This window comes from Scyliorhinus torazame, chromosome 29 (assembly GCF_047496885.1).
Source record: "Scyliorhinus torazame isolate Kashiwa2021f chromosome 29, sScyTor2.1, whole genome shotgun sequence".
Lineage (NCBI taxonomy): Eukaryota > Metazoa > Chordata > Chondrichthyes > Carcharhiniformes > Scyliorhinidae > Scyliorhinus > Scyliorhinus torazame.
The window spans coordinates 10,287,890-10,307,129 of NC_092735.1; the positions used below are offsets into that span (position 1 = coordinate 10,287,890).

Sequence of the window (19,240 nt, forward strand, 5' to 3'; positions counted from 1 at the left end):
AAGGAGGCCATTCGGCCCATCGGGTCTGCACCGACCCTTGGAAGCAGCACCTGACTTCAGCTCACGCCTCCACCATATCCCCGTAACTCCACCTAACCTTTTGAATGCTATGGGGGCAAAGGAAAAATTAGTCTGTGGTCATCAGGGACCATGGAGTTGTTACTTCGTGCATATAGCCCCAGTGGCCTAATGGATAAGGCACTAGCTTTCTAAGTCAGGAATTGTGGGTTTGAGTCCCATCTGGGGTGACGCATGTTTTTGGTTAGCACTGCTGCCTCAGAGCTACAGAGTTCCGGGTTCAGTTCCGCCCTTGCGTTACTGTCTGTGTGGAGTTTGCACTTTTCCCCACCGTGTCTGCGTGGGTTTCCTCCCATCGTCCAAAGATGTGCAGGTTAGGAGGATTGGCCACGCTAAATTGCCCCTTCGTGCACAAAAGTTTAGGTGGAGTTACTGGTGACGGGGATAGGGTAGATGCATGGGGTGCTCTTTCCAGGTTCCATTGCAGACTCGTGGGCCAAATGGCCTCCTTTTGCACTGTAAATTCTATCTATCTGTCTAAAATTTACCATCCAGCCACCTCAGGAAGAGATACAGAGAGGTGACCAAACCGAGGTCAACGAGCGGTGTTTGAAGTAGCATTCCGATCTAAAGCACACAGGGGGGAGAAAGGTGGAGAGGTTGGGGGAGGGAATTCAAACAGACCGCGTGCAGAACAGAATATTATATGAGATCAATTTTTGGCCAAGAGTTGGTTTGGTGATGTGGGTGCGCTGGTGACAGCAGATTTGATCGAGAGGGGGGCAGTACTCAGGGAGCAAGACCCATTGACTATCAGCTGGCACAGCCGGGCAGAGTGTTGGGTATCAGGGTGTTGGGTATCAGAGTGTTGTGTATCAGAGTGTTGGGTATCAGGGTGTTGGGTATCAGAGTGTTGGGTATCAGGGTGTTGGGTATCAGGGTGTTGGGTATCAGGGTGTTGGGTATCAGAGTGTTGGGTATCAGAGTGTTGGGTATCAGGGTGTTGGGTATCAGGGTGTTGGGTATCAGGGTGTTGGGTATCAGAGTGTTGGGTATCAGGGTGTTGGGTATCAGGGTGTTGGGTATCAGGGTGTTGGGTATCAGGGTGTTGGGTATCAGGGTGTTGGGTATCAGAGTGTTGGGTACCAGGGTGTTGGGTATCAGGGTGTTGGGTATCAGAGTGTTGGGTATCAGGGTGTTGGGTATCAGGGTGTTGGGTATCAGGGTGTTGGGTATCAGGGTGTTGGGTCTCGGGCTGAGGCAACGGGATTCGGTTCTCATGAACAAGAGGGCGCGAGGGGAGATTGGGGAGCAACTAGAAAAAAGATACGAGTTCAGCATTGGGACAGCAGGAATCTCAGAGGAGCTTTAGCCCAGTTACCGAGGGGGACGGCAGGAAGCAACGGAAGCAGCTGATTGGATGTGGTCTCAACCCTCATGGCCAGCGGCTTAATGAAGAAAATCACAAGTCAATCTTCGTCATTCTTCACACATTGTTGGAGATGAGGACTGAGGGGGAGAGATGATTTTTCGTGGAGGAGAAGTGGCTCTCATTGCGTTCCAGGATGAATAGAGGCCAGATCTAGCCAAGAGGAGTACCACCTGATAGTGTCCTCAGGTGGGTATCAGTGCGCGATGAACCTCATGGACGGGATGGTAAGGTCCTAGCCTCCTGAGCCAGGGAGAGCGGGTTTGAGTCGCCACTGGAGTGATGTCCAGTTAAAGATCGACACCATGGCGTTTTCAGCAGTGTGTGTAATGGATGGGGTCAGGGTCCTTCCTTTGGATTCCTGCATTTCCCATTTCTTTGACTTTGTCACTATCATTTTTGATCCATGGATATTTAATGGAGAGGCACCTTTAAGTTGAGCAGCTGAAGTGAGTAGGGGAACGCGGAGAGAAGGCAGGAACGTGAGCTTAGTGAGTGTCAGAGCAGCCATGGGCTTATTAAACGGCAGAGCAGGCTCGAAGGGCCGAATGGCCACCTCCTGTTCCTATTTGGTATGACCTTCTGGAAGGGACAATTTGCAAAGCGCAGAAGGAGGGGATTGGGATGAATTTGTTTCATGGACCTGCCAAAGAGCGAGGCAGAATATACAGAGGTCTGAAGACCCCCACATCCAGATAGAGAAACAGCTTCTTCTCCACAGCTACTAGACTCCTCAACGACTCTCTCTCGGACTGATGTATATCCTGTAAGAACACTGCTCACGATACCCTGTGCTGCTATTGCTCATGTATTTGATTTGTTTGGCCCCTTGTTCTGCACTGTAACCAATCACTATTTGTCGATGTACTTTGTCGATTATTCTTTTTGTCTACTGTGTACGTACTGCGTACGTTTCCTTGGCCACAGAAAAATGCTTATCACTGTACCTCGGTACAGGTGACAATAAATCAGCATGTAGCCCCAGTGGCCTAATGGGTAAGGCACCGGCCTCCTAAGCCAGCGATTGTGGGTTCAAGTCCCATCTGGGGTGAGGCTCAAATTTAAACATTCTCCCTCTGGCTCATTATAACCCCTCAATTCAATCTCAATCTCAATTCAAATTCACGTCAGCTCCAATCTGCTCTCTTTAAAAATCCCCACGACTTTAGTGAGATGAAGGAAAAGCAGATTCCCGAAGAACAATTGGGTAAACGCTGGAAGATAATCTTTGCAAGGTGAAGAGGCCGGGAGTGGGATGGGTGGCACAGTGGTTAGCACTGTGGCCTTACGGCATCAGTTATCTGGGTTTAGTTCTGGCCTTGGGTCAGTGTGTGGTGGACTTTGCACTCCAACCCCACCCCCGCCCTGAACTTAACATCAACCCCTTTGCTCTTTCCAATCTGGGACCATCTAAGAGCAACTGACAAACCTGAAACTCTGCATGTTTCTCAACTTTCAAAGTGCGCATCCTGAGTGGAAACTATTTTCACCTGTCAAACCTGTCGTCGCTAACAACATCCTGGAGCTATCTACAACAGCAACCTGCCTTTATCTAGCCCCTTTAACGTCCCAAGGCTCTTCACAGGAGCGTGCTCCAACACAATGTTACATCCAGCCTCATCTGGAAGATACCAGGAGAGGTGATCAAAACCGAGGGCCAAGGGGCAAGGTTTAAGCAGCGTTGAGATCTTGTGGAGACAGGGGTAGAGAGCTGGAGGGGGTTTAGGGATGGAATCCCAGAACATAGGGCCCAGGTACGGCCGCCAAGGACGGAGCGATGGAACTCAGGGAAGGGCAAGAGGGCAGGATTGGAGAGACAGAGACCTGGAGAGCCCCGGCAGTTTGGAGGGTGGCAAATGTAACTCCGCTATTTAAAACGGGAAGGAGGGGGAAAAACAGGGAATTACAGACCGGTTCGTACACGAGGAAGGATGTCTTTGTGCGACTGTACTGAGCCTTGGTAAGGCCACACCTGGAGTATTGTGGGCAGTTTTGGTCCCCTTACCTAAGAAAGGATATACTTGCCCTAGAGGGAGCGCAGCGAAGGTTCACCAGACAAATTCCTGGGATGGCAGGATTGACGGATGAGGAGAGATTGAGTCAACTGGACCTGCATTCCCTGGAATTTAGACGAATGAGAGGGGACCTGAATGATATGACCCCTTGCCTCCAACGCATTCTGTTTAAACTCCGGCGGTATGATTTCCAGCTCCTATACACCCCAGGCAAGGACCTGATCATAGCCGTCGCTTTGTCCAGGGTAGTCAACACCCCGTGTGACCCAGAGGGGCTAGTCTGGCAAGTTGACGCCCCTGTGGCCTTCACAGCCTCCAATCTGCCGGTCACGGATGAACGTCTTATCCACATTCGGTGCGAGACTGCAGCTGACCCCCTACTACAGCGTGTCATGCGCCACATGACGGACGGGTGGCTCAAGGGCCAATACCCGCAGTTCTACAATATCAGAGACGATCTGGCATAGTCGATGATGTCTTCCTGAAGCTGGACCGCATCGTGATCCCGCACAGCATGCGCCAGCTCGTTTTGGAACAGCTACACGAGGGCCATCTTGGCGTGGAGAAGTGCCGCTGGAGGGCCCGAGAGGCTGTGTACTGGCCCGGCATCAATGAGGACATCGCCAACACAGTGCTCAACTGCCCCACCTGTCAGCGGTTCCAGCTGGTCCAACCACGTGAGACCCTACAGCCCCATGAGTTGGTCACATCCTCTTGGTCTAAGGTAGGCGTTGACCTGTTCCATGCGCAGGGCAGGGACTATGTTCTGATTGCAGACTATTTTTTGAACTACCCGGAGGTCGTACGCCTGCACGACATCACATCATCGGCGGTCATCCGTGCCTGCAAGGAGACCTTTGCTCGACACGGCATCCCACTCACTGTGATGTCGGACAATGGCCCCTGCTTCGCGAGCCAGGAATGGTCCAACTTTGCCAGGTGGTACAACTTTGTGCATGTGACATCCAGTCCCCTGTACCCCCAATCCAACGGCAAAGCGAAAAAAGGCATCCACATCGTCAAATGGCTCCTCTGCAAGGCTGCCTTGCAGGATCCGACTTCAACCTCGCCTTGCTGGCCTATCGTTCGGCCCCACTGTCCACGGGCCTGTCGCCAGCCCAGCTGCTCATGGGTCGCACCCTCAGGACCACAGTGCCGTCCATTCACGTCCCAGACCTCGACCAGGTTCCGGTCCTTCAGCGGATGGAACAGTCAAGGCGGCGCATGACGCTCGGGCGACTGATCTCCCTGCTCTGGCGCCGGATGACAACGTCCGCATCCATCTTCCGGAGGGTGGCTGCTCTGCAACTGCTGTGGTTCTTCGGCAGGTGTCTCCTCGCTCGTTCCTGGTTCGTCTGCCAGATGGTTCCATTCGCCGCCGCAATCGGCGTGCCCTTCGTCTTGTTCCACGCTCGCTACGTGATCCTCCACCGGTGCCACGCCCTCCTGTTGTCCCCAACCTGAACTATGTGGAGATTCCGAATACTCTGCATCCTCCTCACTCTGCCGTGGCCCAGCCCGTTCCTCAGCCGGTGGCTCCTGACCCACCCTTGAGGCGGTCAACCAGAATTCGTCGCCCACCTCAGAGACTTGTCTTATGAGTTTTATGATGTTGGACTCTTTGATCTGTTCTGTTATCCTGTTTCATCGTTCCAGTAGTTTGTATATAATGTTCATTTCGTTGTTGGTGTGTCACCCTATTTCTCTGCACCAGGCACCTTCCCGTGTAAATAGAATAGCCTCATGTACATAGTCATGTAAGTAACACGCACACTCATAGTCAGGTACATTCACAACACGATATTTATTGTCACGCAGGCACATGTTCTTTATATAAAAGGGGGGATGTCATAATATACACCAGTATATTATGGTGCAGACTCACACACACACTGATGGACATGCAGTGGGACCAATCACCACACACAACACCGTAGCCAATCACCAGTGAGAGCACATGCACTATAAAGATGGGGGAGAGGAGAGTTCCGGCTGATTCTAGTAGCAGCCAGCTCGGAGCACAGAGCTCACAGCCTGCAACACAGACATTCACCATGTGCTGAGTGCATCACCTGGTTAGGACTTGGCACGGGTCAACAGTTAAAGCTGGTTTTGCATTTACCCACAGTTCAAGTATGTTAATATAGTTAACCTTATAATAAAATAGAGTTGCACCACTTCCAGTGTTGGTGACCTGTTTGTGATCCAGAACACACAAAACATCAGCCCCTTTATGAAAACAGATTCTTGAGACTCCCTCTGCTGGTACTATTCCGTATAGGAAGTGCACATGAACAACATGCACATTGGATTTGCAATACACTACAGGTGGCAAATGACAGCGTGCACCACTGACCTCGGAGAAATCCGCCCACAAATACCCAACAATCAATGTGGCGAAGGTTCAACTGTGATGCCAGGAATGATGCCAGGGGAAACGAGGCGGTGACTCACCCGAGCTGCCCTATGGAGGAGGTTCACCTACTTGCATCACTGCGTGCCAGTCCGCCTGGTGAGGTTCTCAACACTCACCGCCTCTGCCACCTCCGCCCAGGCCCGGTTGACCACTGTGAGGTGACAGCCTCCTGCCCACCCTGCGTAAGAGGGCATCCCACCTCTCCTCTGCCACATCCAACATTCGATCACGCTCCACATCCGCAAATTGTGGCGGGGAGGGGGGGGTGGGGGAGCAGCTCTTCGTGGAGCCATCGTCTCGGATGCAATGGGTGTTTATAAGCATCTCCATTGTCAAGCTCTCCAGCGCCAATTCCGGCCCCAGCGAATCCAAAGCGGCAAGAAGAAGAAATGGTCCCGATTCACGTGGACAGAGTGCTGGCCCATTGGCACGTCATGAATTGGTTGACAAATAGCGCCCCCAATGGGGGCGGGCACTGCAAGCAATTCAGTCACGGCATCAATCAAAGCACAATTGAAAAGAGGCTGCTGATGGGGACCGAACATCTCTGAAATGTCTCGTGTTTCTCAAAGTGCTCATCATGAATGGAAACTATTTTCACCCGCCATTGCTAACTACACCCTGAATTGGAATTTGAATTTAATTTATGGTCATGTGTCCCGAGGTACAGTGAAAAGTATTGTTCTGTACACAACAACGATAGCCTGCATTTATCTAGCCCGTTTAATGCTCCAAGGCTCTTCTCAGGAGCTTGTTCCAACCAAATACAGATTGTTTAGCTGAGTTGGCTGGAGAGTTGGCGTGATGCAGAGCGAGGCCGGCATAGAATCAGTGAATCATAGAATCTACAGCGCAGAAGGAGGCCATTCGGCCCATCGGGTCTGCACCGGCCCTTGGAAGCACCTGACTTCAGCTCACGCCTCCACCTTATCCCCGTAACTCCACGTAACCTTTTGGATACCGTGGGGCAAAGGAAAAATCAGTCTGTGGTCATCTGGGACCATGGAGTCGTTACTTCGAGCATGGTTACCCTGTGGCCTACTGGATAAAGCATTGGCTTCTTCAACCAGGGGTTGTGGGTTCAAGTTCCATTTGGGGTGATGAATATTTTGGGGGCGGCTCGGGTGGCACAGTAGTTAGCACTGCTGCCTCACAGCTCCAGGGTTCCGGATTCAATTCTGCCCTTGTGCGAATGTCTGTGTGGAGTTTGCCCTTTCCCCCACCGTATCTGCGTGGGTTTCCTCCCACAGTCCTAAGACGTGCAGGTCAGTCTGAAGACCCGCACATCTTTTTCGAGGAGGTCACTAAGATGATTGATGCAGGTAGGGCAGTGGATGTTGTCTATATGGACTTCAGTAAGGAATTTGACAAGGTCCCTCATGGTAGACTAGTACAAAACGTGAAGTTACACGGGATCAGGGGTGAGCTGGCAAGGTGGATACAGAACTGGCTAGGTCATAGACGGCAGAGAGTAGCAATGGAAGGATGCTTTTCTAATTGGAGGGCTGTGACCAGTGGTGTTCCACAGGGATCAGTGCTGGGACCTTTGCTGTTTGTAGTAGAGATAAATGATTTGGAGGAAAATGTAACTGGTCTGATTAGTATGTTTGCAGACGACACAAAGGTTGGTGGAATTGCGGATAGCGATGAGGACTGTCAGAGGATACAGCAGGATTTAGATTTTTTGGAGACTTGGGCGGAGAGATGGCAGATGGAGTTTAATCCGGACAAATGTGAGGTAATGCATTTTGGAAGGTCTAATGGTAGGGAATATACAGTGAATGGTAGAACCCTCAAGAGTATTGAAAGTCAAAGAGATCTTGGAGTACAGGTCCACAAGTCACTGAAAGGGGCAACACAGGTGGAGAAGGTAGTCAAGAAGGCATACGGCATGCTTGCCTTCATTAGCCGGGGCATTGAGTATAAGAATTGGCAAGTCATGTTGCAGCTGTATAGAACCTTAGTTAGGCCACACTTGGAGTATAGTGTTCAATTCTGGTCGCCACACTACCAGAAGGATGTGGAGGCTTTAGAGAGGGTGCAGAAGAGATTTACCAGAATGTTGCCTGGTATGGAGGGCATTAGCTATGTGGAGCGGTTGAATGAACTCGGTTTGTTCTCACTGGAACAAAGGAGGTTGAGGGGAGACCTGATAGAGGTCTACAAAATTATGAGGGGCATAGACAGAGTGGATAGTCAGAGGCTTTTCCCCAGGGTAGAGGGGTCAATTACTAGGGGGCATAGGTTTAAGGTGAGAGGGGCAAGGTTTAGAGTAGATGTATGAGGCAGGTTTTTTAAGCAGAGGGTAGTGGGTGCCTGGAACTCGCTACCGGAGGAGGCGGTGGAAGCAGGGACGCTAGTGACATTTAAGGGGCATCTTGACAAATACATGAATAGGATGGGAATAGAGGGATACGGACCCAGGAAGTGTAGAAGATTGTAGTTTAGTCGGGCAGCATGGTCGGCACGGGCTTGGAGGGCCGAAGGGCCTGTTCCTGTGCTGTACTTTTCTTTGTTCTTTGTTTGTTCTTTGTTTGTATCTAGATATAGGAACAGCTTCTTCCCCACAGCTACAAGACTCCTCAACGACTCTCCCACGGACAGATCTGTTCCCTGTAAGAACACTATTCACTACGCCCTATGCTGCTCCTGCTCATGTATTTGCTTTGTTTGGCCCCTTGTTCTGCACTGTAACCAATCACTGTTTGTTGATGTACTTTGTCGATTATTCTTTTGGTCCACTGTGTACGTACTGCGTACGTTTCCTTGGCTGCAGAAAAGTGCTTATCACTGGACTTCGGTACATGTGACAATAAATCAATCAATCAATCAAGACGTCCAAATTTCACTTATTGGTATGTGGCCCTAGTGGCCTAATGGATAAGGCACTGGCTTTCTAAGCCAGGGATTGTGGGTTCAAGTCCCATCTGGGGTGGTGCTCAATTTTAAACATTCTCCCTCTGGCTCATTCAACCCCTCAATTCAATCTCAATCTCAATTCAAATTCACGTCAGCTACAATCTGCTCTCTTTAAAAATCCCCACGACTTTAGTGATATGAAGGAAAAGCAGATTCCCGAAGAACAATTGGATAAACGCTGGAAGATAATCTTTGCAAGGTGAAGCGGCCGGGAGTGGGATGGCTGGCACAGTGGTTAGCACTGTGGCCTCACAGCACCAGCGATCTGGGTTCAGTTCTGGCCTTGGGTCAGTGTGTGGTGGAGTTTGCCCTCCAACCCCACCCCCGCCCTGAACTTAACATCAACCCCTTTGCTCTTTCCAATCTGGGACCATCTAAGAGCAATTGACAAACCTGAAACTCTGCATGTTTCTCAACTTTCAAAGTGCGCATCCTGAGTGGAAACTATTTTCACCTGTCAAATCTGTCGTCGCCAATAACATCCTGGAGCTATCTACAACAGCAACCTGCCTTTATCCACCCCCTTTAACGACCCAAGGCTCTTCACAGGAGCGTGCTCCAACACAATGTTACATCCAGCCTCATCTGAAAGATACCAGGAGAGGTGATCAAAACCGGGGGCCAAGGGGCAAGGTTTAAGCAGCGTTGAGATCTTGTGGAGACAGGGGTAGAGAGCTGGAGGGGGTTTAGGGATGGAATCCCAGAACATAGGGCCCAGGCACGGCCGCCAACGACGGAGCGATGGAACTCAGGGAAGGACAAGAGGGCAGGATTGGAGAGACAGAGACCTGGAGAGCACCGGCTGTTTGGAGGGTGGCAAATGTAACTCCGCTATTTAAAACGGGAAGGAGGGGGAAAAACAGGGAATTACAGACCGGTTCGTACAAGAGGAAGGATGTCTCACTGCGGCTGTACTGAGCCTTGGTAAGGCCACACCTGGAGTATTGTGGGCAGTTTTGGTCTCCTTACCTAAGAAAGGATATACTTGCCCTAGAGGGAGCACCGCGAAGGTTCACCAGACTAATTCCTGGGATGGCAGGATTGGTGGATGAGGAGAGATTGAGTCAACTGGACCTGCATTCCCTGGAATTTGGAAGAATGAGAGGGGATCTAATTGAAATTTATAAAATGCTGACAGGGTTGGACAGACTGTATTCCTCTGGCTGGGGGGAGGGGTGTCTAGAACAAGGGGTCACAGGCTGAGGATACAGAGAAGGCCATTTCGGACTGAGATGAGGAGAAATGTCTTCATTCAGAGGGTAGTGAATGTGTGGAATAAATGTATATATATTTAAGGAGGAAGTAGATTTCTGGACTCTAAAGGCAGTAAGGGGTGTGGCGAGAGCGCAGGAGAACACCCTTAAGATAGAGGATCAGCCACAATAGTATTCTCGTCAGATCTCGTCTGATCTCGGAAGCTAAGCAGACTCAGGCCTGGTTAGTACTAATAATATGATCAGGGATAGTCAGCATGGCTTTGTGAAGGGTAGGTCATGCCTCACAAACCTTATTGAGTTCTTTGAGAAGGTGACTGAACAGGTAGACGAGGGTAGAGCAGTTGATGTGGTGTAAATGGATTTCAGCAAAGCGTTTGATAAGGTTCCCCACGGTAGGCTACTGCAGAAAATACGGAGGCTGGGGATTGAGGGTGATTTAGAGATGTGGATCAGAAATTGGCTAGCTGAAAGAAGACAGAGGGTGGTGGTTGATGGGAAATGTTCAGAATGGAGTTTAGTTACAAGTGGCGTACCACAAGGATCTGTTCTGGGGCCGTTGCTGTTTGTCATTTTTATCAATGACCTAGAGGAAGGCGCAGAAGGGTGGGTGAGTAAATTTGCAGACGATACTAAAGTCGGTGGTGTTGTCGATAGTGTGGAAGGATGTAGCAGGTTACAGAGGGATATAGATAAGCTGCAGAGCTGGGCTGAGAGGTGGCAAATGGAGTTTAATGTAGAGAAGTGTGAGGTGATTCACTTTGGAAGGAATAACAGGAATGCGGAATATTTGGCTAATGGTAAAGTTCTTGGAAGTGTGGATGAGCAGAGGGATCTAGGTGTCCATGTACATAGATCCCTGAAAGTTGCCACCCAGGTTGATAGGGTTGTGAAGAAGGCCTATGGAGTGTTGGCCTTTATTGGTAGAGGGATTGAGTTCCGGAGTCAGGACGTCATGTTGCAGCTGTACAGAACTCTGGTACGGCTGCATTTGGAGTATTGCGTACAGTTCTGGTCACCGCATTATAGGAAGGACATGGAGGCTTTGGAGCGGGTGTAGAGGAGATTTACCAGGATGTTGCCTGGTATGGAGGGAAAATCTTATGAGGAAAGGCTGATGGACTTGAGGTTGTTTTCGTTGGAGAGAAGAAGGTTAAGAGGAGACTTAATAGAGGCATACAAAATGATCAGGGGGTTAGATAGGGTGGACAGTGAGAGCCTTCTCCCGCGGATGGAAATGGCTGGCACGAGGGGACATAACTTTAAACTGAGGGGTAATAGATATAGGACAGACGTAGGTTCTTTACGCAAAGAGTGGTGAGGCCGTGGAATGCCCTACCTGCAACAGTAGTGAACTCGCCAACATTGAGGGCATTTAAAAGTTTATTGGATAAACATATGGATGATAATGGCATAGTGTAGGTTAGATGGCTTTTGTTTCGGTGCAACATCGTGGGCCGAAGGGCCTGTACTGCGCTGTATTGTTCCATGTTCTATATTGAAGGGCAAGGCAGGCTCGAAGGGCCAAATGGCCTCCTTAAAGAGAGCAAGCTCGGAGATGAAGTGAATTTGAATTGAGATAAAGTTGACACAGGGCTGTGATGGGCCAGAGGGTGAATGTTTAAAAATGAGAACCACCCCAGATGGGACTCGAACCCACAATCCCTGGCTTAGGAGGCCAGTGCCTTATCCATTAGGCCACTGGGGCTACATTTGACACGCAGCCAATCTAAGAGCAATTGACAGCTCTGAAATGCGTTAAGCTTCTCAGGTTTCAAGGTGTCAATAAAAGCCAATGACCGCAGATGCTGACAAAGAGTCAAAACATTAGCTCCCTTCTCGCTCCACAGAAGCTGTCAGACCTGCAGAGATTGTCCAGCATTTTCTGTTCAAGGTGTTCATGGCTGGCACATCTTTGGACTGTGGGAGGAAACCGGAGCACCCGGAAGAAACCCCGCAGACACGGAGAGAACATGCAGACTCCGCACAGTTAGTGACTGAAGCCAGGCCCCTGGCCTTGTGAAGCAACAGTGCTGACCACTGTACCAACCTGCCACCCCAATACAGAGGATGGCTCCAGATGTGCGTCCAAGCTTGGGAGATAGGGCACAGGCAATGCCATTTGAATCAGGAAGAGTGATGAAGCGACTCTGTGACAGCTTCCTTGTTGGAGCTACCATCCAATTGCCTCGGTGCTTTTACTGAATCTGCTTCCCTTAGCTCCCTGTGGCCACGGGGATTGTTGAAGAGAGCAGATTGGAGCTGGAATGAATTTGAATGGAGATTGAATTGAGGGGCTCTGAGGAGCCAGCGAGAGAATGTTTCAAAATACACACACCACCCCAGATGGGACTTGAACCCACAATCCCTGGCTTAGGAGGTCAGTGCCTTATCCATTAGGCCACTGGGGCTACATGTCACGCAACCTCAATCAAAGCACAATTGAAACTAGGCTGCCGATGGGGACCGAACATCTCTGAAATGTCTCGTGTTTCTCAAAGTGCTCGTCATGAATGGAAACTATTTTCACCCGCCATTGCTAACAACATCCTGAATTGGAATCTGAATTTAATTTATTGTCACGTGTACCGAGGTACAGTGAAAAGTATTGTTCTGTGTACAGTCCAGACTGATCATTCCGTACATGAGAGAAATATAGGACATGCATAAGTACACAATGTAATGTATTCTTGGTGCCATCAACAACGATAGCCTGCATTTATCTAGCCCCTTTAATGCTCCAAGGCTCTTCTCAGGAGCCTGTTCCAACCAAATACAGATTGTTTAGCTGAGTTGGCGGGAGAGTTGGCGTGATGCAGAGCGAGGCCGGCATAGAATCAGTGAATCATAGAATCTACAGTGCAGAAGGAGGCCATTCGGCCCATCGGGTCTGCACCGGCCCTTGGAAGCAGCACCTGACTTCAGCTCACGCCTCCACCTTATCCCCGTAACTCCACCTTACCTTTTGGATGCTATGGGGCAAAGGAAAAATTAGTCTATGGTCATCTGGGACTATGGAGTCTTTATTCACTGCATGGAGCCCCAGTGGCCTAATGGATAAGGCACTAGCTTTCTAAGTCATGGGTTGTGTGTTTGAGTCCCATCTGGGGTGAAGCATGTTTTTGGTTAGCACTGCTGCCTCAGAGCTACAGAGTTCCGGGTTCAATTCCGCCCTTGTGTGACTGTCTGTGTGGAGTTTGCACTTTTCCCCACCGTGTCTGCGTGGGTTTCCTCCCACAGTCCAAAGATGTGCAGGTTAGGAGGATTGGCCACGCTAAATTGCCCCTTCGTGCACAAAAGTTTAGGTGGAGTTACTGGGTTACGGGGATAGGGTAGATGCATGGGGTGCTCTTTCCAGGTTCCATTGCAGACTCGATGGGCCAAATGGCCTCCTTTTGCACTGCAAATTCTATCTATCTGTCTACAATTTACCATCCAGCCGCCTCAGGAAGATATACGGAGAGGTGATCAAACCGAGGTCAACGAGCGGTGTTTGAAGTAGCATTCCGATCTAAAGCACACAGGGGGGAGAAAGGTGCAGAGGTTGGGGGAGGGAATTCAAACAGACCGCGTGCAGGACAGAATATTATATGAGATCAATTCTTGTCCAAGAGTTGGTTTGGTGATGTGGGTGGGCTGGTGACAGCAGATTTGATCGAGAGGGGGGCAGTACCCAGGGTGCAAGAGCCATTGACTATCAGCTGGCACGGCCGGGCAGAGTGTTGGGTATCAGGGTGTTGGGTATCAGGGTGTTGGGTATCAGGGTGTTGGGTATCAGGGTGTTGGGTATCAGAGTGTTGGGTATCAGGGTGTTGTGTATCAGAGTGTTGGGTATCAGAGTGTTGGGTATCAGGGTGTTGGGTATCAGGGTGTTGGGTATCAGGGTGTTGGGTATCAGGGTGTTGGGTACCAGGGTGTTGGGTATCAGGGTGTTGGGTATCAGGGTGTTGGGTATCAGAGTGTTGGGTATCAGGGTGTTGGGTATCAGGGTGTTGGGTATCAGGGTGTTGGGTATCAGAGTGTTGGGTATCAGGGTGTTGGGTATCAGAGTGTTGGGTATCAGGGTGTTGGGTATCAGGGTGTTGGGTATCAGGGTGTTGGGTATCAGGGTGTTGGGTATCGGGCTGAGGCACCGGGATTCGGTTCTCATGAACAAGAGGGCGCGAGGAGAGATTTGGGAGCAACTAGAAAAAAGGGACGTGTTCAGCATTGGGACAGCAGGAATCTCAGAGGAGGTTTAGCCCAGTTACCGAGGGGGACGGCAGGAAGCAACGGAAGCAGCTGATTGGATGTGGTCTCAACCCTCATGACCAGGGGCGTAATGAAGAAAATCACAAGTCAATCGTCAATTCTTCACACGTTGTTGGAGATGAGGGCTGAGGGGGAGAGATGATTTTTCGTGGAGGAGAAGTGGCTCTCATTGCGTTCCAGGATGAATAGAGGCCAGATCTAGCCAAGAGGAGTACCACCTGATCGTGTCCTTAGGTGGGTAACAGTGCGCGATGAACCTCATGGATGGGATGGTAAGGTCCTAGCCTCCTGAGCCAGGGAGAGCGGGTTTGAGTCGCCACTGGAGTGATGTCCAGTTAAAGATCGACACCATGGCGTTTTCAGCAGTGTGTGTAATGGATGGGGTCAGGGTCCTTCCTTTGGATTCCTGTATTTCCCATTTCTTTGACTTTGTCGCTATCATTTTTGATCCATGGATATTTAATGGAGAGGCACCTTTAAGTTGAGCAGCTGAAGTGAGTAGGGGAACGTGGAGAGAAGGCAGGAACGTGAGCTTAGTGAGTGTCAGAGCAGCCATGGGCTTATTAAACGGCAGAGCAGGCTGAAAGGGCCGAATGGCCTCCTCCTGTCCTATTTGTTATGACCTTCTGGAAGGGACAATTTGCAAGGCGCAGAAGGAGGGGATTGGGATGAATTTGTTTCATGGACCTGCCAAAGAGCCAGGCAGAATATACAGAGGTCTGAAGACCCCCACATCCTGATATAGAAACAGCTTCTTCCCCACAGCTACTAGACTCCTCAACGACTCTCCCTCGCACTGATGTATATCCTGTAAGAACACTGTTCACGATACCCTGTGCTGCTATTGCTCATGTATTTGCTTTGTTTGGCCCCTTGTTCTGCACTGTAACCAATCACTATTTGTCGATGTACTTTGTCGATTATTCTTTTTGTCTACTGTGTACGTACTGCGTACGTTTCCTTGGCCGCAGAAAAATGCTTATCACTGTACCTCGGTACATGTGACAATAAATCGATCAAGACGTCCAAATTTCACTTATCAGCCTGTGGCCCTAGTGGCCTAATGGATAAGGCACTGGCTTTCTAAGCCAGGGATTGTGGGTTCAAGTCCCATCTGGGGTGGGCTCAATTTTAAACATTCTCCCTCTGGCTCATTTAACCCCTCAATTCAATCTCAATCTCAATTCAAATTCACGTCAGCTCCAATCTGCTCTCTTTAAAAATCCCGACAACTTTAGTGAGATGAAGGAAAAGCAGATTCCCGAAGAACAATTGGGTAAACGCTGGAAGATAATCTTTGCAAGGTGAAGAGGCCGGGAGTGGGATGGGTGGCACAGTGGTTAGCACTGTGGCCTCACGGCACCAGTGATCTGGGTTCAGTTCTGGCCTTGGGTCAGTGTGTGGTGGAGTTTGCCCTCCAACCCCACCCCACCGTGAACTTAACATCAACCCCTTTGCTCTTTCCAAACTGGGACCATCTAATAGCAACTGACAAACCTGAAACTCTGCATGTTTCTCAACTTGCAAAGTGCGCATCCTGAGTGGAAACTATTTTCACCTGTCAAACCTGTCGTCGCTAGCAACATCCTGGAGCTATCTACAACAGCAACCTGCCTTTATCTAGCCCCTTTAACGTCCCAAGGCTCTTCACAGGAGCGCGCTCCAACACGATGTTACACCCAGCCTCACCTGGAAGGTGCCAGGAGAGGTGATCAAAACCGAGGGCCAAGGGGCAAGGTTTAAGCAGCATTGAGATCTTGTGGAGACAGGGGTAGAGAGCTGGAGGGGGTTTAGGGATGGAATCCCAGAACATAGGGCCCAGGCACGGCCGCCACCGGCGGAGCGGAGTTGACACAAGGCTCTGATGATAGTTGACAAATACCGCCCCCCAATGGGGGCAGGCACTGCAAGCAATTCAGTCCCGGCGTCAACACTTAGACTCAAACGGAGAATTCTGCCCAACATTTCAGATGTGTGGACTTGCCAAGAATCTGACAGTGCCGAACGGGGCCCTTCGGCCCATTGTACTGTCCTAGCTCTTTGCTGGAGCTCTGCAGTTAATCCCACTCCCTTCCTCTTTCCTCAACAAATCTTATCTTCCAATGTTTATCCAATTGCCTCGATGCTTTTACTGAATCTGCTTCCCTCAGCTCACTGTCGCCATGGGGATTGTTGAAGAGAGCAGATTGGAGCTGGAACGAATTTGAATGGAGATTGAATGGCGAGGTTCTGAGGAGCCCGTGCGAGAGAATGTTTCAAAACACACACACCACCCCAGATGGGACTCGAAACCATAATCCCTGGTTTACGAGGCCAGTGCCTTATCCATTAGGCCACTGGGGCTACATGTCCCCTTTAATGCTCCAAGGCTCTTCTCAGGAGCCTGTTCCAACCAAATACAGATTGTTTAGCTGAGTTGGCTGGAGAGTTGGCGTGATGCAGAGCGAGGCCGGCATAGAATCAGTGAATCATAGAATCTACAGTGCAGAAGGAGGCCATTCGGCCCATCAGGTCTGCACCGGCCCTTGGAAATAGCACCTGACTTCAGCTCACGCCTCCACCTACTCCCCGTAACTCCACCTTACCTTATGGATACCGTGGGGCAAAGGAAAAATTAGTCTGTGGTCATCTGGGACCATGGAGTCTTTACTTCGAGCATGTTTACCCAGTGGCTTACTGGATAAAGCATTGGCTTCCTCAACCAAGGGTTGTGGGTTTAAGTCCCATCTGGGGTGATGAATGTTTTGGGGGCGGCTCGGGTGGCACAGTAGTTAGCACTGCTGCCTCACAGCTCCAGGGTTCCGGATTCAATTCTGCCCTTGTGCGAATGTCTGTGTGGAGTTTGCCCTTTCCCCCACCGTATCTGCGTGGGTTTCCTCCCACAGTCCTAAGACGTGCAGGTCAGTCTGAAGACCCGCACATCTTTTTCGAGGAGGTCACTAAGATGATTGGTGCAGGTAGGGCAGTGGATGTTGTCTATATGGACTTCAGTAAGGAATTTGACAAGGTCCCTCATGGTAGACTAGTACAAAAGGTGAAGTCACACGGGATCAGGGGTGAGCTGGCAAGGTGGATACAGAACTGGCTAGGTCATAGACGGCAGAGAGTAGCAATGGAAGGATGCTTTTCTAATTGGAGGCCTGTGACCAGTGGTGTTCCACAGGAATCAGTGCTGGGGCCTTTGCTGTTTGTAGTAGCGATAAATGATTTGGAGGAAAATGTAACTGGTCTGATTAGTATGTTTGCAGATGACACAAAGGTTGGTGGAATTGCGGATAGCGATGAGGACTGTCAGAGGATACAGCAGGATTTAGATTTTTTGGAGACTTGGGCGGAGAGATGGCAGATGGAGTTTAATCCGGACAAATGTGAGGTAATGCATTTTGGAAGGTCTAATGCAGGTAGGGAATATACAGTGAATGGTAGAACCCTCAAGAGTATTGAAAGTCAAAGAGATCTTGGAGTACAGGTCCACAGGTCACTGAAAGGGGCAACACAGGTGGAGAAGGTAGTCAAGAAGGCATACGGCATGCTTGCCTTCATTAGCCGGGGCATTGAGTATAAGAATTGGCAAGTCATGTTGCAGCTGTATAGAACCTTAGTTAGGCCACACTTGGAGTATAGTGTTCAATTCTGGTCGCCACACTACCAGAAGGATGTGGAGGCTTTAGAGAGGGTGCAGAAGAGATTTACCAGAATGTTGCCTGGTATGGAGGGCATTAGCTATGTGGAGCGGTTGAATGAACTCGGTTTGTTCTCACTGGAACGAAGGAGGTTGAGGGGCGACCTGATAGAGGTCTACAAAATTATGAGGGGCATAGACAGAGTGGATAGTCAGAGGCTTTTCCCCAGGGTAGAGGGGTCAATTACTAGGGGGCATAGGTTTAAGGTGAGAGGGGCAAGGTTTAGAGTAGATGTATGAGGCAGTTTTTTTAAGCAGAGGGGAGTGGGTGCCTGGAACTCGCTACCGGAGGAGGTGGTGGAAGCAGGGACGCTAGTGACATTTAATGGGCATCTTGACAAATACATGAATAGGATGGGAATAGAGGGATACGGACCCAGGAAGTGTAGAAGATTGTAGTTTAGTCGGGCAGCATGGTCGGCACGGGCTTGGAAGGCCGAAGGGCCTGTTCCTGTGCTGTACTTTTCTTTGTTCTTTGTTTGTTCTTTGTTTGTATCTAGATATAGGAACAGCTTCTTCCCCACAGCTACAAGACTCCTCAACGACTCCCCCTCGGACTGATCTGGTCCCTGTAAGTACACTATTCACGATGCCCTATGCTGCTCCTGCTCATGTATTTGCTTTGTTTGGCCCCTTGTTCTGCACTGTAACCAATCACTATTTGTCGATGTACTTTGTCGATTATTCTTTTGGTCCACTGTGTACGTACTGCGTACGTTTCCTTGGCTGCAGAAAAATGCTTATCACTGGACTTCGGCCCATGTGACAATAAATCAATCAATCAATCAAGACGTCCAAATTTCACATATTGGCATGTGGCCCTAGTGGCCTGATGGATAAGGCACTGGCTTTCTAAGCCAGGGATTGTGGGTTCAAGTCCCATCTGGGGTGAGGCTCAATTTTAAACATTCTCCCTCTGGCTCATTTAACCCCTCAATTCAATCTCAATTCAAATTCACGTCAGCTCCAATCTGCTCTCTTTAAAAATCCCGACGACTTTAGTGAGATGAAGGAAAAGCAGATTCCCGAAGAACAATTGGGTAAACGCTGGAAGATAATCTTTGCAAGGTGACGAGGCCGGGAGTGGGATGGGTAGCACAGTGGTTAGCACTGTGGCCTCACGGCACTAGTGATCTGGGTTCAGTTCTGGCCTTGGGTCAGTGTGTGGTGGAGTTTGCCCCCCAACCCCACCCCCGCCCTGAACTTAACATCAACCCCTTTGCTCTTTCCAATCTGGGACCATCTAAGAGCAATTGACAAAACTGAAACTCTGCATGTTTCTCAACTTTCAAAGTG

At 49.9% G+C, this 19,240-nt stretch overlaps 5 non-coding genes across 5 annotated transcripts; 3 read left to right on the forward strand and 2 right to left on the reverse strand.

Moving 5' to 3' along the window:
• Positions 1-2,425: 2,425 nt before the first annotated feature.
• Positions 2,426-2,498, forward strand: trnar-ccu (transfer RNA arginine (anticodon CCU)). Its single transcript has one exon. It is a non-coding gene; the product is annotated as a tRNA-Arg (tRNA).
• Positions 2,499-8,740: 6,242 nt separating this feature from the next.
• On the forward strand, positions 8,741-8,813 carry trnar-ucu (transfer RNA arginine (anticodon UCU)). Its single transcript has one exon. It is a non-coding gene; the product is annotated as a tRNA-Arg (tRNA).
• Positions 8,814-11,646: 2,833 nt separating this feature from the next.
• Positions 11,647-11,719, reverse strand: trnar-ccu (transfer RNA arginine (anticodon CCU)). The gene has a single exon. It is a non-coding gene; the product is annotated as a tRNA-Arg (tRNA).
• Positions 11,720-12,349: 630 nt separating this feature from the next.
• On the reverse strand, positions 12,350-12,422 carry trnar-ccu (transfer RNA arginine (anticodon CCU)). Its single transcript has one exon. It is a non-coding gene; the product is annotated as a tRNA-Arg (tRNA).
• Positions 12,423-15,311: 2,889 nt separating this feature from the next.
• On the forward strand, positions 15,312-15,384 carry trnar-ucu (transfer RNA arginine (anticodon UCU)). Its single transcript has one exon. It is a non-coding gene; the product is annotated as a tRNA-Arg (tRNA).
• The last annotated feature ends 3,856 nt before the right edge of the window (positions 15,385-19,240 follow it).